We start from the raw sequence: 25427 nt of genomic DNA, 5'->3' as shown, positions 1-25427 counted from the left end.
TCATGGTGAAGAGATGATTCTGAGTGGAGCGCAACATTTTACAGTAATCTTCTCTCAGCAGCTGGCAACTCTAATATCACGCTGCAAATGAAACACAAACACGAATACACGCACACTTATGTTGAGTGAACAAGGGATGCTTTGTGAATGAATATCTCCGGCTGAATGGTTAAGTGCGTCCTCTGTCTCTGTGAGGTCGACAGCCCAGGGAGGATTAGGCGGAAGAACATCAAGGTAAGAAAGAGGAAGAAAAAGACGGTTGGCTCAGGAAAAGCCGGTGTGCAGTGGTTGCTGCAAGGCAATGACTTGTAAAGATAATTCAGCCAATGGCCGTGCAACATATCTTCAGGCGTAAATCACTCATTAAATCTAAATAATTCTGATTTGCACATCTCTTGTGAATGTATCATTTTTTTAATTTTTTTTTTAATTTTTTTTGCTGCTAGATCATTTTTCCACTGCTCCCCTCTTGATCCCCTCTGACAGTGCACATCTATTTTAGTAGATGTGTTTCTCCATTATTCATTACAAGGCAGTGCCGTTGGCGCACCCCGTGGGTGACCAACATGCACAGGTTATAATCTTACCTCCTCGCGTTTTCCCCTTATCTGTCAGTTTGCTGAAAGCAAATGGATCTGTTGTTGGCCGTTGCAGCCCCTGTGAAACACAAACAGAAGAACAATTGCACTCTACAGTATTGTACTATATAAAAAGATACAGTAATAATTACCCCCCGATTGATTAATAGGCTGGGGGCCTATTCGAGCTCTTTTAAAATCAGGAAAAATAGGCCATTAAAAGACACACACACATGAACACATTACAACATAAGACAAAGAAGATGACAGTCAAACATTCCCCCTAAAAGAATCAGCAAACAAATCTAGATTTATTTATTTTTTTTTACACTTTTTCTCTGTTGCAAATAGTTTTGTCACTAGCGACTATTTTTTTTTAGAATCGATTAATCTATCGATGATTCCATTTAATTATTACTGCATTAAAGTGTATTACAAAAGCCTTTTTTTCCCCGATTACTGTTAGCCAGTGATTAACCAGTGATTGGTGTATAGTGATTAAGAAGAAGGGGGATTGATGTTGTACTGTTATCGATTCGGTCATTTGTTTTCTAAAGTAAAAACAGATGTTTTCAAATGTCTTATTTTGATTAAACACGATAATCAGCGATTACTTTGTTAATCGATTACTTGTTGTTTAATTGATTAATTTTGACAACTCTAATTTAAAGTTAAACATATACTAAAAGACAAAATATTATAAAACAGTCGTATGTCCTGCCTGTAATTCATATCTTTATTGCTCCCTTTTTGTATTCATTATACTGTATACTATAAACTAACTGGCTGATTAATTGGTTATCAGAATTTTATTTTTCCAAATACAGGAATCGTTTCAGTGTAAAAAGAAAAATCCATAATGGTCATTTCCTAAGTACCGCAGCCGTTGGTCAACTCGGCTCCATGCCCATTTACTCCATTACTCGATTCTATATGGTGCTGTGGAATGATGCGCAGTTTTTCTGAGAGAGTGTTTTGTTTTGTTCATTTTTTCCCTTTTGGACATATTACAGGTTACATCGATCACATCATTTGGAACATTGACATCCGAAAGAAGGGCTTACGGGTAGAAGCCGATGGCTTATTCGGGACCCGTCCCCATCGATCCATTACTAAAACGCATCAGTCATATACATTGTTTAGAATAGTCATTGATTCATATCACAACAGATGCGTCCTTGGCTGAGTGCATAAGGAGGATGAGTGGTTTACCCTCATTGCATCATCTATCAGGGCATAAGCATCTTAATTGGAATAACTACCCACTGCATCACTCAGTTGTACACTCAGAAAAGACACTAGGGATTAATAATGCACAGTTTACTTTAACAAGAAGTAAAATATGTGAACCTGACAACTAATTGAATTAAGTCACCTTCATACTAATATGTGGGACTGTAAACCTTGAAAACCGACGATACCCCTGAACTCTCTAACTTCAAGAGAAATTTTTACCATTTGAGAGTAATATGAATATTGCGAACTTCACATGGACATGACCAAACCGAGAAAACAGATGACCTGTGACAATCGTTACCTGAGGACTTAGGCATTTGTACAAGGCACAATGGTCGTACTTTGAGATGCATAAAAACGGGTGGATTTTTCTGCTTAATTCATATTCCACAAATGCAATGTTAATCAGAATACCGTGTTTAGTCTAGTGGTGGCACATAGAACATATTGTGAAGAACATTTTTGACTTGACGTCCCCTGTGAACAGTGAAGCAGCAACTCCTTCTGGCATAATCAGGATAAGCTACAGTATGTTGTTTTCTCCAAATTTAGCTGAAAGTAGGCCGTATTTGACATTACCAAATGAGGCAGGCTCGCCATGCCGCTGTGATGCAATCAGCTCTCAAATGTAGCTTTCCAAGGATGAACCGCCCTCAACACGCCGTTTGTTCACTGACCTTTCTTCTCATAGTTCAAATGAATGAGTGAATTCATTCATTCAATAATGATGCATAAAAGACTGATGACATTCTTATGCCGCAATTTAGTTCATTGTGCGCCGTTTGTAACATTGAAACTTTGATGTGGGGGCCGTCATAAATCGAGGACCCCCTGTAGTCATATTAGTTCTACAGCATTTTAAAGCATTACGCAAGCGTTATTAGCTACACACTACTGCACAGCGCTCACTAACTGTCCCCTCATGGCTTACACTCTTCTGTTGTTTTCCTCTGACCTGTCTGTAATACTAAAAAGAAATAATAATAATAACTTTCATTGTTAGTTTGTTTTAACCTGTGATTTTCAAAAGAGAAATTGTGGTCTTTCCATTCATGTTTTATGTCTTGTAAAATTTTCAGTTCCAAAGCTGCTTACTGTATCAAAATTTGCCCTCTGGCCATAAACACAACTCCTGCGGTGGTCTGAGAACAGCGAGATCCGCTAAATGTTTGACTTATTATTGTGCCAGTGATGTTGTGGCTGAAATAGCATGGGTTGGGTATGAACACGTTTTTTATTGTGATTTATTTCCGTCGGTCCTTGTACAAATCATCAGACCATCTGCCTGTGGCAGCAGAGGCCAAGACCAACCACTTAGTGCTTGGCAGGTTAAACAGGGTGCCATGATTCAGACGCGTGTGAACAGGAAATCGTCTTTGTTCCTGGTTAACAGGAAGGTTATAACGCTCGGAATGCAAATTTAAATGCGGTCGATCTGTTTTGTATTTAATTCTATTGTTTATATCTTGGTACCGGTGCAGGAAGAGCGAGTGCTAAGTAAACCCTTCAGGTTACAAAGGATGTTGGCTAATTGGACCCAACTGCTGTGTTTTATAAAATGTTAAACTTGAACACATTTTGGTTTACAACCCATAAAACTTTAGTTTAGTTGAAGCTCTATTTACATTAACACATTCATCGCCGTGCCCGTTTATATCCGTCAACTGGAGTCCAACCGGTTACCGGCACGGCTTATTCATCAAGTACGTTGTTCTGCGGATAGGCACGGGACACGGCACCTTGCCCAGATCATTTGTAAACCGCTCTCTTGACAAACAAAACCCTGTCATTTGCACAGTTGTACTGAGAATGAGAATTGTATTTACAGTTCTTGGGTTGAACCTCCCAAGATTGTTAAATGGTACCATATGTTGTTTTTCTTTGTTTATTATTATTATTTGTGTATGCTCGGTTATAAATCCATACAGTGTAGCCCAAGGTGACCGAGCTGACTCGCAATGTATGTGATGGGAGCAATCAAATGCCAATGACCTCTTAATGTAGCCGCTCTGTTTCCATCCCTAATGAGTGTTTGTGACTCATAATCTATACTGTGCACTAAAGCCGGAGGGTTAATCAAGGCTCAACATCAATGTTGATTTTCCGCATGTCCCGCTGTGCAAATGGGTCAGAAATTAACTCAACAAGTATGCCTCAGAAAGTCAGATTGCTGGTTTTGTAGTACACACGAAGATTTTGAACAATTTTGTGAGACACCCCACTCATGACAATAAATGTCAGCATAATATGTAATTTTACAAAATTAGCACACCACACACTGAACTCATTCACTACTAGCCGCTTTCGAGCCATTTTTGACTGATCTTTCAAGCTCACAGATTAAATTCTGGCATTACAAGCAACTAGCCTACCCAAAGAACGAGTAGACTCTTCTTTCACCGGAGAGTAAGTCTATTTCTAGCTTTTTCTGTTATTTAGTAGCCAGCAGTAAAACCATGGGCTCTGACCAAAAAGCGGGAACAAAAACATCAAACTATAAAACAACAAAAAAGCCTTAGACAGGGATATTGATGGCAAAATAATGATTTACAGATATACGACTATGAAGCATACTGTGAGAGGCTCTGACTCATGGCTAATACTTAATGCACCCCAGAGGTTATCTTTAGACCTATGAGATGGTTGGGCCTTTGCGAATTTTGATCAGCTTAGAATAGGGGCCCAATATTGGAATGTCTTGAGTGACCCGATTTTCTAGCCTGACATAACATTTGACTTGCAGGCAAGCCTATCGTTGAACCCCACTGGATGGCATGTCTCTATGTAGGTATGTATGTGCATTCTTTACAGCTACACTCATGTCACATTCACATATTATTTAGCCATGAACCTGTGATAGAGGGAAGTATTTATGTCACTGCTTTCCCCTTGGGAAATAACAATTAACCATTGGTTTCTCTTTCATATTACCATGCACCTCCAAGTGTTATTCTGTGCTTTTCAAGAAACAATGATGTGTTATTATTACTGTTGTGACAGTTGTTTAATTGGTCTTGTGTTGGTGACATACCGTAGGTTAGTGATAGAATGCAGTCGTAAATCGAGGACAAAGTACTTCTTCTATGCCGATTTATTGCAGTAAATTAATTGTAAAAGATCCCGTCTTTATGTTGTAGTTATTTCATTTAAACTTCATTGCTTCTGCATTTTATTTCGTGCTTACAGCCAAACTGAAACTGAATCCTGTGCGCTTCTCAGTGGAGAATTGGCTGACATGCTTCTTTTTGCTACGAGGTGCTGCGCAAAGCTGTCAACAGAGGCATATCCTATTTACTTCGTCTGGAATTTTTATTTTTATTTTTTGAAGCCGGATTTCAATTTAACTCTGCCTTTACAGGGCAAGTTTTGATTGTGTTGCCTCCTTGTCACAATTTGACTTGAGGGTGGTTTTGATCAACTGTCTTGTTAATTCAAAAGATGGAAGGCTGTTATATTTCAAAGTCAAATTTACAAGCTTCAACGATCGGTAGGTGCCGAGCTGCATTCATTTTGGCAAGGGTGCTAATTCCTTAAAGATACCTTGGGAGTGAGAGTGAGTCATTTCCTCCCCTTCTGCTGCTTCCCCACTATGTGACTCCCATTCTAATCCCTGACTTCTTTTTTCTTTCTTTTTTTTTTTTTTTTTTTTTCTTCCAGAAGCAAATGCTTTTTGGAAGCAAACAAACTCCCTTAGCCATCGGCTGTTGTGCCATCTGCCTAATTTCTCTGTCTTATGCTGGAACCTATCAAAAGAGCATCATTTGACCTATTGGCTGCACCTGTTCCTTCTTCATAGTTATTCAACATTCTTGTCTTGAGACATTTTCGGCGATTGCTGATGAAGAACACAATTAACTGTACAGGTTAAAATGCTGCAGTATGTTTGACAAATCGAAGAACATTCAGTAATTGGGGAAAATGAAACGAACCTTGTTTGTCTGCTAACATTGTCATTAATCGGCTGCCTTTTGATCTCCCTGGACAACACACCTGATATCTCAATATCATTTATTGTTTCAAGAAGGTCACAGGAGACAGGGACGGGTGTTCGATATCTGCTGTAGCCAGTGTGCAATGAGATACCATAAACACCGCAGACAATATCGATCTATTTGACATACCTTGGAAAAACCTGGGTGCTTATCCGACGCATCTGCATGTGATTCGTCTTACTAAATGTTGCTTATCTTGGACACTCATCTTGCAGTAATACGTCAGTGAAACATCCTGACTGTGGAGGTCTTGGAATACTTTTGTGCACAAGTCTGTGTTGGTTTAACTTATTTAAATCCTGTTGTAACCAAGGGTCTCTGTGTTACGATTGCTGCTATTGTCACGATCATTGTTGATCGGAATTTCAATTCAAGGATATCAATGCGCACAACCATTTACATGAAATCCTTTCATTGAGATATGTAAATCAGGCAGAAGGGAGACATACTAGTATTTAATTAAGCAGTGTCGTTTGCCAACACGTTTCTGGATTTGCTGTATGACAAGTATTTTTGTCGTGGTGTTGCACGCTGGCAAGAAGATCTTAAACCATTGTTTGGACTTTGATGGACAGTTCAAGCCTGAACCAGAGTGAACCCTGGTCATCTTATAAACATTATCAACTCACTGCGGTGACAAATAACGAGGTAAAGAGCAACCAGCCCTGGTGTTACTTAAGTGCTTTTACTGTAGTACTTCATTTGATTTTGTTTAGAAAAATTTGATTGTTTATTTCCTTTTATTTTTACTGATGTGCTTATTGAACACTCTCAGTGGCTGAAAGTTGTATTATAAATATCGTTAAATCTTCATATTTTTGCTCACGGTTTTCATAACATCAGAATGTGAATCCTCTTTAGCATAGTCATAGTCATTCCCTCCTCTCTTTCCAGGTATGAGTAATCAATTTACGCTCAATCCAACACACTAGTAAAGATTACACTAAAATAACAGTTAGATTAGGCATGGGTTGATTAATCATGCCTGTAGACTGAGGCACAAGGATTACGTCATAGAAAGGCGACGGTTCTCGGACGCTACATTAGTGTAGCAATAGCTCTAGAACACAATACCCCACACCTCAAAATACAGTAACAATTGGTAGAAGGCTATATTGCACACTAGATGTTTTTACATTGTATCACATTACGATTTACATCATGATATAATTCAGCTTTACACTGAAACAAGCCCTGATTAATAATTGGCTCTTCTCCTGCTAGTACAGGTATGATGCGGTGCGCCACTACTTTTCTTCGTATCCTGATGTAGCCATCAATCTGGAACTGGGCGAATCTAGACTTGTCAGAACACATGGCCTTTTCCCATTGCTCAATACTCCAATCTCTGCTCCCTAACAATTGGCGGTCTCTCAGTCCCAGTTAGCCTCAAATAACAAGTGTTTTTCTCAGGGCTGCACAGCTGCCACCGATTGTGCTGTGCCTCTTGCTTTCAGTATTAAACACAGCATTGGGTTTACTGTTAATCTGCTGTTGTTTAATTCAATGTCCTATAGACTTTTTTTTATAGGAAGATAATAGTTCACTGCCATCCTACCGGGCTTTTGTTTAAAGAAAAGTTCCAACCTCAAGTATCCCCTCTGGTGAATGTCAGATGTCCAAGGGAACTTTTCTGACTCTCTGAGAACATTAATTGCGGAACATTGAAGACATAAATTAGCTCTGGGTGTTTTCCATTAACATAAGGTGGCCCTTATAAGCTGCTCTTTCTTCACTGTTTCGGTCTACAGTTTCAGAAGCTGTCTAAGCTCATTAGGGAATCGGCAACCTTTACCACCTCACTGATCACCATTCAATGTTTGTTATGATTGACATCTTTTTTAGTTTGGTTTTCGAGTGCACAACTGCAGTGTTGTTTGCTAAGACTATGGCCTTTGTCCAAAAACAACGGAATCGGTGATGACGTTCGGTAATAATAATTGCAGTTGCTGGAACATTTGCAACAGACTTAGCATTTCAGTAATAATGACTGTCAAGATAAATCAGATAATGATAATTCCTTGCTACCGCTCAGAGGCGTTTCAGGGCTAGGTCAGGTCATCACACTCCATTTCTGCAAATTTGTGCTCTCTAATGCAATATTATAATGTGATTCCACTTCTGTGGCAAGGCAGGAGCAGACGTCGCACAATCCCCAAAGCAAATCGCGGAGGTTGTTGAAAGTTGTTAGACTCAAATTGACTAATCCGCCACTGCTAAAAAAGCTGCAGTATTCATTCACCAGAGTATCCTTCTCGGTTATATTGCATCCTCCTCACTAAACACTGGCTCAATTGCCTTGCAGACGACTCTCTCATCTAAGCTTGTGCAGACGCTTCAGTTTCAGTGTTGTGGTGATCTACTTTTAGCTCATAGCCAGCTACAAACTGAAATTAAAAGAATATTAACAAGGCAGATGCGTAGTGTGTCAAGGACATCCCTCATTAATGTTTTGGACTCACTTCACTGCTTCAAGGCTTTAAACTGCAGCAGCTTCACTTCAGCAATGCACCAAGTAGGTCTTTTCATGCTTGTGAGTGAACTCAGACTGTATAGCCAATTACAGATTATTGGAAAAATGTTTCGGGTTTATAATTTAGTGAAGTAGAAATTGTAATTGCCTGATTAATTTGGTTTGACTGCAGTGAAATGCCCTCAAAGTAATCAATGTAAGAAATGAATTCAGTACTAAAGCAGTGGCTGATGTGTCAAGTGTTGGGGAAAGTTCTTGTAGAATGTAATAAGTCAAGTATGAACTCATTCGTTGCCGTATACGTTTATATTCGTCAGATGACGTGCAGCCGTTTACTGCCACAGGTGTATCTTTTCGTCAAGTGTAACATTGAACAGGTAGAAATGGAAGAATGTCTCGCTCAGCGTGTCTGCGAAATTAAGTTTGTAAACTATTGTAATGGCTAATAGATCCCTGTAGATGGCAGTTACCTCACAACGGATTTGAGATTCGCACTACTTCAAGATGTTATGAGTGCAAGTTCACGATAGTCATACATATTCCTTTTGTCTTGTTCATCTGTCTTGTCACTGATGTTAAACTAATGAGAGCGAATTGCAGTATTTATCTGATAGTTGAGTGATTTTTTATTTTTTTTTAAATTCCCCTTGCAATATCCTCTATTTTAACCCGTACTTTCTGAAAATAACACGAAGGGATTATTTGGAGTTCTTTGTTTTGAATTTGAAACTGGGTATTCTGTGTGCGCGTTATCATGTTGCATGGTTAATATGTAAATGGTGGTGAACTTTAAGAGAGACTCCATATGCTAGCCTAGAGTTGTGTACAGCACCTCTGTGGATATCATGAATACAGATAAAGACACTGGCGACAGGTAGCTAGGAATATACGGAATACGGAGCGTCTTTTTTTTCCACCCACGTGCACATATGGCTGGGTGGATGGTGCTTGACTCTGCCATCTACTTTTTAGACATGTTACCCAACCGCAAGACATCTGTCAAAAATGTAAACTGTGTCATTAAATAATGTTTTATGATGTTGTAAATACAAGTGACTCTCAAACTGGGGTCCCTGGAGTCCTGGTGTTTTGCAAGCCTTAACTTGGGAAAATAATTCACAATTAATTATACCTCCACATTAGGGATGGGTACCTTTCACATTTGAACCGATACTGTTCCGATACTCGGTACCTGGGAATCAATACCGGTACTCAACGGTACCAATTTTCAGTACATTTGTGCTCTTGTTTTCGTTTTATTTTTATTTATTATTTTTTTCCTCTTTTATTTATTTATTTGGATGTAATAAGTGTTCATTGTTATGTAACAGTATTTTTTTTCTAATCAATTTAACAATTACTTTTAAATATATAAACTTTGACAAATAACAAAAATGTAAAACAAATGAGCCAGAGAGGAATAGTAAAAAATGTATAACAACGTCTCCAGACCGGCTAGGCTCCCGCGAGTGGGGGAGGTCAGCATGCCGGGTGCGTAATTTGCATATTTGCGTTCAAGTGCACCATGGAAAATAGTGAACTCACATACCTCCCGCACAATCACAACTTAAAACGACGTGCTTCAGTACCGAAACATGACACCGTTTTATATTACGTGAATCGATGCTTGGAAGTACCGATCCCAATCGATACTTACCACAAAAGTACCGTCTTCCGTACCCATCCCTACTCCACATATAGGGACCAGCATGCCAATAAAACACATAATGAACCAATTTCTGCTCCCTATCTTAGCTTTGGGCCAATTAAAGCTTTAACACGATTGTGGCGTATCATCACATAAATATGACATCCCTTTTTTTTTTTTTTTTTTTTTTTTAAATAACGAGAATTTTTTTCGAGACTAATCTGTCTTATTGTTTTTACAGAAGTTATCTTATATGTAAAAAAGACTAATATTCTAATATAAGAATAAAGTTAATCAAATTAACTTGCTAAAATGTGTCTTGCGTCACAAGGGCCATTTGCTTTCAGAGCCAAACAATATCAGTCTCTCAGATGTGATTGTTCGATGGATTTGTCATTTACAGCACATCTGTGTATACTATTTTTTTTTTTGCGGTGCTGCTGCAGTTGATGCTAGCATACTGTAGAAAGGAGCTACCCGTGGCAGGGGCAGCAGGTGGGTCAGCACTTATGCGACGGATATCCAAGGAGACTTAATGACAGCTCGTGCTGGTTCTAGGCTTTGTTCTACTTTGGTCATTTTTGCAAACTCTCTAAAAATGTCAACTCCTCTTATGCCACTGCATGGTAAGTCCATGTTTCAGCATTGCAGACAGTGCGGTGTACTGAACGGGCTATGAATAAACAGCCAGACTCAAGCTATTTTAAGTAATACATCACAATGGAGTTAATTTATTGAATGAATCCTTATTTTAGGCACTGTTTATCTTTGTCCAATGATCTTTCTTTATTTTCTTTTGTTTTTTACAGGTTGATTTCAAGGGATTGGAAAATCAAACTGCCGTCTCATTGGAAAGGTAAGTTAAGATTTCTTTCTTATTCAGCGCTTACACAATATGATTAACAAATGAAGCATTGGGATAATAAGCAGTTGAAATAATTTGCGCGCCGACTTGAGGTATCTTTGGGACTGTTGCCATGTATGAGAGGACAGACTTGACTAATGAGTAGCAAAACAAAATCAGTAAAACTGGGGCACGCAGCAAGGTTTGTTTGTAGTTTTGTTGCAGATATATTATACATCTTTGTCTCCCCGTGGATGTCGTTAATCACCAGAATCGAGCCAAAAAGCAGTCAGTATTGCTTTTAGCAGAGAATTCTTCTCCTTAGTTAAGTGGTCTTACACCCAACAAGGGTTAGTGATATATAATCCAGGAACATGAAAATGGGATACGAACATACATAACACAAATAATTGGGGAGAATTTGAGCATTTTTCCTATCTTATCTAAATCACAGAATTTACAAGACCTGTTTTCCTTATGTCTGTCACATTTTAAAAATCAGTGACGCTGTTGAAAATCATTATACACTGATGCACGGTTTTCTGATCACGCATCAATGACATTTTTATGTGATATGGAGGCTCCATTGTGCCCTTTATTTTGTCCACTTCAAGGTGTATGCTTCATGTCTCTTGCTTTATCATGGTTATTTTTAGGAAGGCTCAGATATCAGGGGACCCCGGGCTCCCTCATTCCTCCATGCTTTCTTGTCACTCTTTGCTTTGTTACTCCCCAAACTCCCAAACACGTCACTCATGGATAATTATGCACCGTGGGAATCAATTTATCCACTTAAGAAGAGCATGTCGCCATGTCAGCAGTCTTTTCTCACTCTCGTGACTCATTTACGTAATTATTTGAGAAAGCCATTTGAGGACTATTTAAGTGCCCACCCACCACATATGGTTTTACACACAAGGACCGTAAAAACACTTTTACAATGTTCTGCTCAGCAACGGCTTTCACAAGTATGGATCAAATAATGCTGATGTCGTAATAATGTCATCAGGAGGCTTTGAACGTGGGGTTAAGATGCCAAGTGCACATAATGAAGTCATAACCAGAATGTCTCTGTGTGGCTAACTCGAGCATACCACCCCCCCAAGGCGACCGATGTTGAAGTCCATCTGACTGGTTTGATTACTGTTCCCCTCCAATCCTAGCTGTGGCAGTAATGCGCATCACAAAGTTGGTGGCCAGCTGCCACTGCAGTGCCATCTGTGTCATACATTTTGTATGAGAGGTGCAACCCAAACCAGATTATAGTTCACGCCTGAGCAGGTGGCAGTGTGAGGGCCCTCGAGGAAGCAATCGCTGTGTTTATTGTTTTGAATTGCCTTTGGAGGGCTTGAACATGCCAGAAAACACTTTTTTTTTTTTGCAATACTGGTGTAATTGTATGCATGCGAAGGATTGTAAACGTGAATCCCATAAACTCACTCAGGGGAAATTTTAGGCCCAGACACCAGTTCGAGTAGTCAAAATTCAAAACAAAATTGGATGGATATATCTATAATAACAGGATCCACAAAAAAAAAAACGCCTCAAACACCATACCTGAAAGTGGGTTCGTATACTCATATTCCACTCCGGCATTTGCCGAAATTTGTGATGATCCAAATTCCGAATTATATAAATACTAAGTACCGGTAACACTGTTCTCCCACCCCACACCCTTATTTCTAATGCTGCATTGGATAATAGCAACTTTCATGTAAGTTACCTATGGATTTGAAAATCCCAGGCCCTTCTGTCCTCCTGTCACCATTACTGTAATGAATGTTTGGTGTGATATTGGCAAGCCAGTCACCCGTCGGCATACTGGGCTGGCGCAGAGAAGTAGATGGAGGCTGGCATGTCACTTTTTCAGTTTACCTGAAAGTTCATAGCTGAGGAAATGTGGGTTCAAAGAAAACACATTTCAAACATGTCCACTTAACCAATATTCACTTTTTTTTTCTTACCACATTTTTTTATTCACAAAAGATAAAACTGCATTTACACATAGAGATTCCATTGATCGATCTAAGAAGAAAAAAAAAGACAATTTTTTAAATACATTTTAAGTGAGATAAAAACATTTATTTAAATTACATTTATTTATATTTTATGCAAATTGGTTTGTGCTCAAGGATGTTTACAATATGTTTCAAAAGTGTAAGTAATGTGTGGGATGGGTATTTTGAGGCTTAAACTATAAAAGAAAAGTTGAAGTGGGCTTTCTATCACAGATTTTCACCGTTCGTGGGCCAATCTGAAACTCCCGCGATGAATTGGGATCATGCTATTTTCTAACTTGGATCCCCTTTGTTTCTTTTGAATTTTTCTGGTTCTGGCTTGTTGTGCTGTTTGTTGATAATGGCTCTCTGAAATCTCTTGCTTTTTTTGTTTTTGCTTCTAAGCTCAGATTTTGAACAGCTTATGTTTTCCATTCACATTATCCACATGCAGTGTTTATATTTACACAATTTGTATGTTGTTTCTCACTTTGCACCCACACGCCGGTTCCCTCGGCGGCCTTCTTATCTGCGCTATCTGCACGGCAAGTTCCTCGGTTCCATCCACTCATCCAGCACCATCCGTCCCTGCGACCAGACAGGACGCAGATGGATCCAGTATCAAAGCCCACGTTTGTTTTGGAAACCTGGCCGTGGGAGTGGTGGCCAGATGCAAAAACAATGTCGTCATTCAGGCAAAGCCACGTTCGAACCTGCTGTCACTGACGCTGAAGATTCATTCCCAGCAGAGTTATTCTGCTGACTGTTTCCATGACATCTGTGTTAGAGCGCAAACTGCAGATAGAACCTGGAGGGGCGATTAGAGGACGTATCGCTACAATAGCAAAGCTGCATTATGCACTGGATCACTTTTAATCACAGTTTGTAATGCTTCTTGAATAAACAACCTAGGGTTGTGTTCACCATCGTAATAAAAATAATTGCATGGCAGACTGATTTTGGAATGTGCCAGTCACAGTCTAGACTTCTATGGTGGTAAGATTTTATTCAGATTACCACCCAGAGAGCACACAGATTTGGATGATCGTGGAAAATTGTGCTTTTAAAATTCAGATGCTATCATAACAGTAATGACAAAAATCTGCACAAGTAAAGCAGGTTTCACTTAATACAATAATTAGGCCAAATTAGAGCATTTTTCCTCCCTTTCGACCAGTCAGCAAAATGACCCGGGTCAGCGATCATAAATGTTAAGCTTCTTGCATTTCTTCTTCCAACTACTACACTTTCTTCTTGTTTGTATTCACCGTCAGTCTGGATGCTCTGTGACACCATGCTGCCCCTCACAGGTCTGTTTTGGTAATACTTGCTTGGTGAGTTGCACTGGCCTGAATATATGACTGGATAGCCGATAGCCCACACACCCGTGCAAACGGTTGAAATCACAGGGCGGCCATCTTGCTCCTCCCATCTCGCAAGTAGACTACTGGGTAAACTATACGGTATACGTACAGATTAGACATACATCTCGTGGGTGAGTTGCGTGTGTGTTTGTGTGTGTGTGTCAGCAAATGTAATTGATTTTTCTCACAACATCCACTAGGTTTGTTTTTGAGGGACAACTAAAAAGCATTCATAAGATGTGTAGTGGCTTGCGGACATTTTTTTTTTCTTGCCCATGCATGCACTTTGTCCCTTTGTCCTATTAATGAAGTAACAGACTGAATTAAATCAGATTGTTTTGGTCTAAATGAATTTTCACCACCGTCTCCAACATTACTGAACCCCCATCCCTTCCAACCCAGATCCACAGAAAGGTTGTGATTTGATCTCTTTCACTTTGATCAGATTACACATTGGAATTAGTATAATTACAACCGTTGGTGATTAATGGGCAGGCTATAATTAGGCCTCTGGATATTGAGTGTGTGTATGCATGACAGAGAGGGTTTAAAAAAAATGCTCTTTTGAAGATTCAGTCTACAGTACAGAATCAAGATGTGGTTACTTTAATGGATGTAGTCATGATTTTTCACAGAAAAGGATGAAATATTATTGAGTCAACCCAACACACATTTAACACTTGCCGTTGTTCTAAGCTTCACAATGCAAAACATACATGTGAGGTCCACATTCTACACTGTAGTATCTTTGACTTTGAATGTTTGTAGCTTTAAAAAGGCGGGCCCTAGTCTGGTAAGTGACGTGTGCGCCAGTGATTGAGACCGTATTTGATTAGCCAGTTGAGGCAGAGATTTTTCTTTGATTATAGTAATCCAGTTGTTGATTTGTTTCCAATTTTCCACCACATAGTTTGACTCTTGGTATCTGGTTGATTGGTTTTATGTTTGTCAATTGTGACTCAACATCCTGACTTTCATATCTGCACGGTAACTTCCCCGTGGAGATCATACAAACGTGTATAAATTTCCCTCGGCAATTACGACAAACCAGATTTTTGCCAATTGCATTTTCATGAGACTCGATCTTATTTTGCATAATTGTTGCGTCTCTGACCTGGTGTGAAATGTAAACACGCTCTCATTTTATGCGACGCTCCATAGCCTAATCAAAATTGTTGAGTGAAACCAGGCTAATAATGTGCCACTTTTGCACTCCTGGAAAGCATTTCGACATCCCACATGATGTTGCATTCAAATGTTGCGGTGGTAATGAGTACGCCCAAGAGTTGGAGGACCAAGACACTGAACTGTAGGCGTTTCAAATATTAATAGCAATTCACTGTATGTTAGTCATTGTGCATGCACAAACTCTTTTTGTGTCTTTGACAAACATTGCACCCCTGCCTACCCTCTTGCAAACGTTTCAGTCAGTGAGCATGCGTAGCCGAGCAGAATGGAAGAGCTCTTTGAATTGACACAATGGAGATTATGCATCCTCTCTGACCACGAGCGCAACTGTAATGTTTAAGCTTGGATAATCCCTATGTGAGGTATAATATTGGTGCTGTCTTAAGATGTGGGCGGTTGTGTTTCTCGTTCTGCTTTTTTTCCCCTCCTATTGCACACCTACATAAAGCAGCGATATGAAGTATTTTTTTTTCCCCATCTGAAGAATTTTTATTACATTTAATGCTAATTACGCTTTAGTTTAAGGCTGGATTTGCAATGCCTTTTTTTTTGACTATGTATTTAATGATGCACAGTTTGGGCACAATATAGAATATTTACATATTTAATTCTCTTTGCTGAAATGTTGCTCTTGTGTCACATTTTGATGCCACACCCAATTGATTTCAGTCTACAGCAAAAAAGAATGAATGAGGAATTTGGATGAGGAAGTTGACGCCACACTGTGCCCTCAAGTTGGTCTCTCAGGCAGACTGTGAAGCATGAGCTACGGCTGATCGGATTTTTAATCGGGAATAAAAGGCTTTGATCAAATATTCCGATCACGTACTTTTTCATGAATATCGGCCGATTATAAACGGCGGCCGATCGATCGAAGCATCCTTAAAAAGTAGTCTTACTAATTCATCATGCATTCATTCACTCACTGAGAGTGAACAGCGGTTGCCTCTGCCATCCATGCTTATCAAAGTTTGCATTCACGTCAAGCTCCCCAACAAGAGAAAAAGCTTTCATGGTCAACCAAAGCTAATGGCTGTGGTTAGATCACCTTCTCAAACGTCTTAGAGGTAATAAATAATAAAATATTTCACTTTTGGAATCTGTACGCTCTTACCTTTTGTGTCTGACCGCCTACTTCTTCAACCGTCAACACAGCACTACAGCGCTCCGTTTTGAATGGCAAAACAGCCTTACTAAAATGTATGTAACCTATTTTCACTCTTTTTCTTCCTCAAAAAGCCCTTGCAATCTTGAGGTGACATAATGCCATGAGAGTCCAAAAGAAGTGGTTATAAAAATTAGGCTTCTCAGACACAAAGTATCTGAGGGTTAATTGAATGTCTCTCAAGGTATTTTTAACTCTTAATTAATGTGAGAAAATAAAAGACAATCTGGGGACAGAAAAATAGCATATTTGTGGAAAAAAAGTGAAAATGACTATTTTTGGACATACAAGGGTTCCGCTGAACAGCAATCTGCTTCAGAGTCCCAACTCAGTATAAATAAAGCATGCTACTCAAATGGTTGTGCTGACAGCTTTCAACACGTCTGACATATGGATTATTGTGCGAGCGAGTGGAATCCATCATGTTCATCACCATTATCGTATCACGCATAATCAGCTTGTCACCACTACGGGCCTTACACGCTTAAGAATCTACTGTTGTTTTAGCAGTCTGTGTTGGAACTGCTGCAAGTATAGGCGTGTGCGTTTTTTTGTTTTTTTTTGTTCCCCCCCCCCCCCCCCTTACTTTATTCACTGGGTGAGTAGCATTCGTGATCCGGAGTGATGTTTTCTCCCTGCGGCAGTTGGAACTTTCAACATGACTGCATCATGGCATAAGTTTGGTGTCACATTTTTCTGATGATGCCCATTACACAAGAACTGAATTCATGGGAATAAAACGAGTACTGCAGCACACACACACCTACCAAATTCTTCATATTTGTATAGTATAGATATATTAATTTGAATATCCATCATCTGAGCTTGATGTATCTCATGGCAAAAACGTCACTTTTGCCAGTTTATTTCATGATGTAATGTATTATAGGTACAGTAACTAGTAAGAATTCATCATATGAAGCTGATAGTTTTCTAGACAAAAATACACCCTTCTTAAAGGATTTTGACATTTTCCTGCACACACAACATGGCAGTTCTTTGTGAGCGTCAACGTATTTGGCGCCAATCTTCACGCTACTTCGCCATACTGCCTTTGCAAGGTTTCCTCAAGCTCGCACGGTTAAAATTAGCACGACAAATTAGCACTGATGACTCATTCATTAGCAGCTTTGTGTGTGTTGGCAGGCAGAGGGCTGTTGAGGACTGCTTTGCCGTTTCAGTTTTATTAAAGTCCTTGTGAAGTGAAAATAAATATGTCTTGTAAATTTGACACACCACAAAGAAGAGTGTCGTTAGCAACCCTGCTACATGAGAATGAGTAAAATAATTGCCATGCATGGAAAATGAGGCAACGAAATCGTGAAATATCAAGCTGCGCTTTTTGTTCTGGAACGCTGTGGGCGTGTCCACTGAGTGCAATGAAACCTGCTCAATTGTCAGTCGTTAATCAAATCATATTTCCATGACAACGAGGCGCTTTATCCGAAGCAAAAATGCATTTTCGGGGTTCAACTTGCAATTGTGGCATTTAACTGCTGATATGAACGAAGTTTTGCTCAAGTTATTCTGTAGCGCAGGATGTGTCACTCCTGCTTGATGCCGAAGTGTGTAATCGGTACCCAAATAAAATCCCGAAAGATGAAATGCTTGTTTAATGCTACCACATAGTTCTCAGCCTTTGCACATTCTCAGCAATTATCTTCAAACATGTATCATGTATTGTGAATCTCTGAATTCATTTCACAGTCTTGAAAAAACAACAACAGATACGACAAAAGTCTATGAAGACCAGAAGTTTTGAGGTCATCATTTATTTTTATTTTTTTTAACATCCAATATTTACTCAACCATGTGCATGCATTATTCTTGATGCATTATTAGCATACTTAAGGTCCTGTCACTTTATGACCTTTGGTTAAAGAAACATTTTAGAGACTAAAACGTCCTTTGTCCATGGCCACTATGACGTTTTAAAATGAAACCTTAGACCATTTCCGGGTAACTTACACAAGTTTGGCAGTGAAAATGGGAGTTGCGCATACATCAATATTTTTTTAAAATGACCCCAACTCACACAGCATTGCAAAAAGGAACTGCTCCCATTCTTGACATATGGTGTATTCGTAACACTACCTGGCACATATTGGGTTGAGTACTTGAGTTATGGGAGTAATATGCTGCTCACAGTATTGATAAACTTTATTGGAAAAGTGTTATCAACCTCGTTATCTTGAGCAGCACACACAACAACCGTTTGGATGGGAAGAATAATGCTGCCGTTGACGCAAACCGCGACTCATTTTTACACGTTTGCGTCTTTCGGAATCGGAAATGCCATTGATTGTGTGAATGAGTGGCCAAAATGGCTATTTTTTTAATCCAATTTTAATATTTTTTAAAATGTACTACTTCAATTGGTATTTTTATTTTGTTAGTATAATTATCTGACTCAGTCTAAAAAATAAACCTGAAAAACACAATTAGGGATTTGGCTACACGCCATGTAGTGCTTCATTATGATTGTAAATGCCGTTGGAGGGTGAGCTCCACTGAACCTCTCGGAAGTGGGCCGATGAGAGAATGAGTACACAGACCACGAGACCTCCGGCTTTGCTCTGCCTTCTCTTATCAATGTTTTTTCAAGCTGTGTCTCAGCTATTTTGAATAAAAGAGCCCATTAAATGCGATTGTCTAGCACCGACAGCAGACAAAGCGACAGACACCACTTGCATTTCGCCTCATTTTTGCTCCCAATTAGACAGACATTTCCCACACAAGTTTAGAAACAACAAAGAGTAAGAAGTGATACTTAGACTGGGTTTACACTGCAGGTCCTTGTGTCAAATTTCTTGGGCAGATATTATTTTGTGTGAGTATGTCAGTGATCTGTGTTTTAATGACGACTAAACATGATGATGTGGAGGTTGTCAGTTTAGGTTGTTGGTGCATGACTTCATGAGGTAGTAATATAAGATGTAATTGTGACATTAATGATGCAGTATTGGGTAATTCAAGCAAGATGATGTTTTTTTTTTGTCTTTTTAAATTTCCTAGAAAATTGTAGTTTAGGAGATGTGAGGACTCCACCCAACAGTGATGATATGTGGCTCAACCGATATAAAGTGGGCATGTCAGTATTGCACTCTATTATGAGACTTGATGCATCTGCTACAGTTCACAGCAAAGTACAACCAGATGCCGTCATGTATGATTGCCGAGTTACGTTTTTAGAGGAAACATCTAAAATATTGAAGAGTATTTTCCCCAGAGCTCTCTCTCTCTCTCGAGCCGTTATAGGTTTTGCTTCTTAAAACGTATGTACCGTACCATGTGCCGTGATGAAGCAGAGTCCATTTATAACAGCGAAGTCAATACCTGAAAAATTGATGAGCTACGACGACAAATGGCCTCTCCTTGAATGCCGCATGCAGAAAACCACGTCAGTTTGATGGCATCTTTCAGTGCACTTTTGTGCAGTCAGGTGGCATTATGTCCCGTTGGTTGACCGTTGACATGATTATACAAACCATATAGAATCGGTGAAGCATTTTTCTTGTTTACCACACAAGTAAAAGTCTTTTTTTTTTTTTTCCCAGATGGAGCTATTTTTCAGCATCTCAAAACACCTTGTTTTTGTATGTGCTATGCTCGGCTTGACGTGTTTATCGCAGTGCGTCAAATGAAGTGGCTGTCGACGCAAGGAAGGAAGGAAGGAAAAGAGGTCGTTAGTTGACCAGAGAACCAACAAACATCCCGGAGGAAGCTTTTTAAAGCAATACGGCCGAAGCTGCAATGTATTATTTTCTTGTTAGTGCCATGTGTTCGCAGTAACGAGAACCTTAAGAGCAAAATCGGCCCTGGCAGCTCGTGACCTCACTGTCTGCTCACGTCAAACATTTGCCGTTGTTTCTTTCTGCTGCTCATCTTTTTACATGCTCGTTTGTCGCATTATTACTCTATGTGCAACTCTAGCTATATCCATCCCATTCACTCTTTCCAAACACACTTTTGCGTATGTTTGCCTTGTGATTGTAATTGTGAATCGGCACTGTTGTTGTTTACACTTTAATTTAGTTTTGTAATGCCTCTCTGCCTCTGTCTCTTTTGCTATTATGTCATCATTAGCGTGAGTGTGACCCAGTCTCATGTTAGGAAACCGGTTATATAAACATGCCTTGAGCAATTTGTAACACACGTGTCGTAGAGCAACACTGTGTGTATGCACAATACAGCCTCTGTCCTGCCTTTTGTTTTCCATTCAGAATTCAGAATGTACAGTTTATTATACAAAACATGCATCGTCTGTCAAAAGGTTATGACTTCTAATCTAAATGAATATACAGTCATACTTGAATCAGGTTGTAAGCAGACGTTTTGTGGAATAATTGTATACCTAGGTGCAATGTACGTAATAACACTGACCTTCCAAATTTTTTTGTTTGGATTCTCAGTTTCTAGTTTTCCTACCTTAACCCAAATTGTTTTTTTAATTATCCTTTTTTTATGGGTTTTCGGCTATTGTGTGGGTTTTTAGTAATGTGACTCTAATGAGCGCAGTAGAAATACACTTTAGCCGTCCACCACCATTTTGTTTTGGATAACAGCCACGTCATTCTTTGTATTCACAGATGACCAACAATATTGGTTAACTTTCAAAAACATTCCCTGAACGCACGGCTACTGCAGAAGTTGACATTTTTTAGAATTGCTTCATGGTGTCATGTTCTGTCATTGTGTTAGTAGACAAGCGCTTTATTTCAAACTTGTAGCACTAAAATTAGCCAAATAATAATAGTTGTAGACAGGCAAACATTAATTGCACCGTCTATATGAATATATTTTAGGAAATAAACAAACGGCAAATGTTTATTTATTTATTTATTTATTTTGCCCAACATTAGTCTTTGGTTTTCGCTTACAGTGTCGATCTATTAATTAGCAATAATCTTTTCTTTTGTCATGATTTAAAAAAAAAAAAAAAAAAGTTTTGGATCAATGTTGCAAATTCACTGTAAGCTATTTTTTTTTTCTTCTATTTAACACTGCAGTTGTTTCCGGAGCCAGGCTACATTGTTGATGATGTCCAGTGCGCCATCTGTCACCTACGTTCAGACATTTGCCATATGTCCGCTCAAGTGTAATCACCACACATCTACCCATCAGTGCCTCGCAGGACCCCAAATTATCGTTTCTGTACTGTAGCATTTTCCGCTGTTCTCCGCCGCTCTCGCGTACACCGTGACACAACACACGCACTGACAGTTGGTCACACTCGAGTACCACAGTCTAAGAAGGGCCTGTTTGAATTGATTAGGCTGTCATAAAGGAAGTGATGATGCACTTCAAAAGCATCCGTCACTCTGGCAAGCGTGCTTTTGAATCCACAATCAGTGCAACTGTTGGTCAGTGACAATATTGAAAATATAGTGCATCCCTTTGTCACCTTTGTTTGTAAAGTTGACACATCACAGAGAAGAGCGATGCTAACAACCTTGCCTCTATGATGTGCGTACACTTATAGCCAAACTTGAAAGCGACCACACCAAAGCAGACTCCTGAATGGGAAGATGCAATGGGTTAAGACGTTGCTCGCTAGCTCTCAGTCTTTGCATGTTTTCGTCAATTATCTTCAAATGTATTTAACAAATGTCTGAATTTACTTTACGCTGGTCTTTAAGCAAAGGTGGCTGGGGGGGGGGGTCAAATCAGACCATAAAATATAGATTAGCCATACGTGGAAACAACATGCCAAATTAATCCTAAAATAATGAGAAAAACCTCAAGGTCAGTCATTGTGTAAAAGTAGCAGCACAGACTCAAATCTGTTTGGCTTCACCCCATCAGATGCATGTTCTCTGGCTAACTAAAATAGGAACCCTTATGTAACCACAACCGGGTGAAGGAAGATGTCAAATACAGCGGTGTAGCATAATGGCTGTAAATCTTCCAACAGCTAAATATACAGAATGCATAATGTGCGCAGAATGACTTCTTTTGCCTGCAGCCATTTTTATTCTCATTTTAGGATCTATATTCTTTTTTTTGTTTGGTTTTCCGACTATGAGCCAGACACAGTATGACATGTCAGATTCATAATTTAATCCCAGTTGTAATAATGTGAATAATTAAATGAAAGGATGGGACAGCACTGACATTGCATTGTGTATTATTCCCTGTTAAATTTGAACATACTTTGGTCATCATGTATTTTGTTAGGAAGGTTGACAGTCTACTTATTTCTAATGCTAATGGGGAAGTTCTTATAAATCAATAATTAAAACTCAAATGATGAATTAAAATAAACAGTGTAAAATCCCACAAAGTGTTGATGATGGATGTAGAATGTGTATGTATAGAATTCCGGTTATGTAATGAAATTACGGTTTCTGAATCATCCGCATACATGGTCATTGTGCTCAATTGGAATACCCCATTCGAAAGCGTGACGCACGGACGTCGTGATGCAAATGGAAGTAATTTCCACTTTTAACTCTCTACAGTCAAAGACAGATTTTTGTCACTCACCACGCTAAGTTTTCTCCGCACTCGAGAAAGTTTTTTTTTTTTTTTTGCCAGACTGAACTTCCACCACAAGTATTTGCTTCAGTGTGTTAACAGAGATTTGTAGTTTAAAAAAATAACAAAAAAAACCCCAAAAACTTCTAAGTTATTTCCAATAGTCCTTGAGGGAAAGGGATGACTGTGTGCTAGTGTGCTCCTCTCCCTTCTGTGCCTGATTTCTATCGCACTGTGGTTTCGATAAGGGAGTAACCGCATGATTGAAGTGCTTCTCTGATGTGTTTGTGATCCCTCTTCTTCCCCGTCCGTCCTTGTGTGCACATTGTGATCCTAACGATGTCGGCTTCTGATAACTCCCAGCTTGTGTAACAAAGAGAATATTGATCTGTGTGCTGTGTTTTTTCGCTATTCTTCATTGTTGATGCGCCTATCATCTTTAGCGGGCACCGCAAAGTCCAAGAAGGTCAAACCAATTCCTCTGACGTCCTCCCTGGTGTAGCTGTATCTCTGTCCACTATTTCAGTGTGTCTTATGATAGCCTCCGATTTATGTTGTGATGTGCACCTAAGTTAAATCCGCATAGCTCAATCAATGGCTGGCAACCGTCCCCAGCCATGGGGTCGCGGCTCTGGTTTCTACTTGCTTCTGTGAAGAGATGCTGGTGTGGCAGGAAGACAATGTAATGACAGTTTCTGCACGCAAGCTGAACTCCAGTTACACCAAAAAAAGCAATTCAGTTAAGTTATGGTTGGACATTTCTTTCTCAACTCATTGGCTTTTGCTAATGTTGGTTTTCAACAGGGCTATTTTTCATCATTTTATATCCCTGTGTCTTATTTGATCCTCATAAATCAAAAGCAGACTGAACTTGGAACGCTTAAGGTATAATTACACACACACGCACACACGCACGCAAACTTAAGAGCTATTGCTCGCAACCTCAAACTTCTGCTGTCGGCCACCAAGGGCAAAATATTTCGCCATTAATGGTTACACACCAAAGCCCAAAAGGAAACGGCCATGTTTCCAGACCTGGAAAAAGAAAGCAGAGAAAATGAGAAAGTTGGGGGATGCGGAGCTCGGAGTGCAGATGGAGGCCAGGATGCCACAGGCACATCTGCATCATGCATGCCTCACTTCCCCGTCTGTAGTTTCTGGCCTGGCACGCTGAAACCAACACCAGCTAACAGCGAAGATGTCACTTCTTGTTTACACTTTGCGTTTCCAGAGTCCTCCTGGGTTAAAGGTTCTCGGATGATTCCTTCTTTACAGTTAAATTGTTGTGAACTTACTAATGCGGGATAATGTACTTGCATACCAGTTATTACAAAGAAAGTGGTGGTCGATCAATCAATGGCCTCTTTTTTTTCTTTTTTTTGTAAAAATGAATTGTTATTGTCACCAAAGAAAACATCCAACTTGGGTTTTTCTTAACCGTTAAGAGTTCATCCCACAGACTGTCAGATCTTTTAAAACTCTCGCAGCAGACCCTGCAGTTGTGTTTCGTGAATTGGTGTCAAGAGTTTTACCATTTCTGACAGTCAGCAAAGCACGGAAGGTGTCCAAATATGATTGGATGAATGACTTTGCAGCAGAAGGGCGAGGTGGAGCATGTAGTGTTTGGACTTGGAAAAAAAAAATCATTGAAGTCGACTTGAACGTCATCACCTTAGCAATGTTTCTAGAAAATCTGACCTAGCACCAATACCGTTGGTGTCACGCAGTATCCAGATTGATGAAAAATTACGGATAGTAGATTTAGAAGAACAGCAGCAAGAAGCTAGCCTAACTATAATTTAAACTTGTCTAGAAATAGGACTTCAGTTGCGTACTCATCTTGTTCTTGTACTTTTTATTGCGGTGAGTAACTTAGGAGCCCTGATATGTTGTGTACTTGACAGTTTCAGATCGCTTCTCAATAGTCTATCGTTTCGTTTCACATAACAATGGAATCAGGGATTGTGTGACCTTGGGATTGAGCAGGTTGAATGGTGGTTGGCCTTGACTGTTTTCTGAGTGGGGAAGAAAAATCCCACCACATGAATCACACAGGATAGTTTTTCAAGATATCTGAGAATCTGTCCTTTGATGACTTTCATCACAAGGGAGGAAAAAGCGCTCCAATTGGCCTCAAATGTCAGTATGTGTGCACCCCGCTTAAGACCATACAAAATATAGTAGTTGGTTGTTAAAACTGTAAGATTACTTGTAAATGCCATTGTTTGAAATACCTTCCCAATGGTGTCAAATTCCAACACAAGTTATGTCTTAAATAGAGCAAGGCCATTGTTGCAATAAAGGAATTTGCAATCCTTGCAGAGGTCCCTCCGTGACCTTAATCTGTTTTGTATAGGGCACACTGGTAGAAATTCCACTACAAATTGCAAAACAGTGCCCCATGTGAATCTGCATTTCATCTCGGTGATTGAAATGGCCAACGATTTACACTCTGTTCGGCTGCC

At 39.5% G+C, this 25427-nt stretch overlaps 1 protein-coding gene across 2 annotated transcripts in view; it reads left to right on the top strand.

Annotated features, from left to right (window-relative positions):
• Positions 1-25427, top strand: part of adarb1b (adenosine deaminase RNA specific B1b) — a 197843-nt gene that overhangs the window by 115566 nt on the left and 56850 nt on the right. The window contains exon 2 of one of the 2 annotated variants that reach the window (XM_077536846.1): positions 10737-10783. The exons of the other annotated variant lie outside the window; for it this stretch is intronic. The gene's annotated coding sequence lies outside the window, so the exon portion shown is untranslated. The remainder of the gene's footprint in view (positions 1-10736; positions 10784-25427) is intronic. 2 annotated transcript variants of the gene reach the window in all.

This window comes from Festucalex cinctus, chromosome 11 (genome assembly GCF_051991245.1).
Source record: "Festucalex cinctus isolate MCC-2025b chromosome 11, RoL_Fcin_1.0, whole genome shotgun sequence".
Taxonomy (NCBI): Eukaryota; Metazoa; Chordata; class Actinopteri; order Syngnathiformes; family Syngnathidae; genus Festucalex; species Festucalex cinctus.
This window is presented reverse-complemented; position numbering and strand designations above follow the sequence as displayed.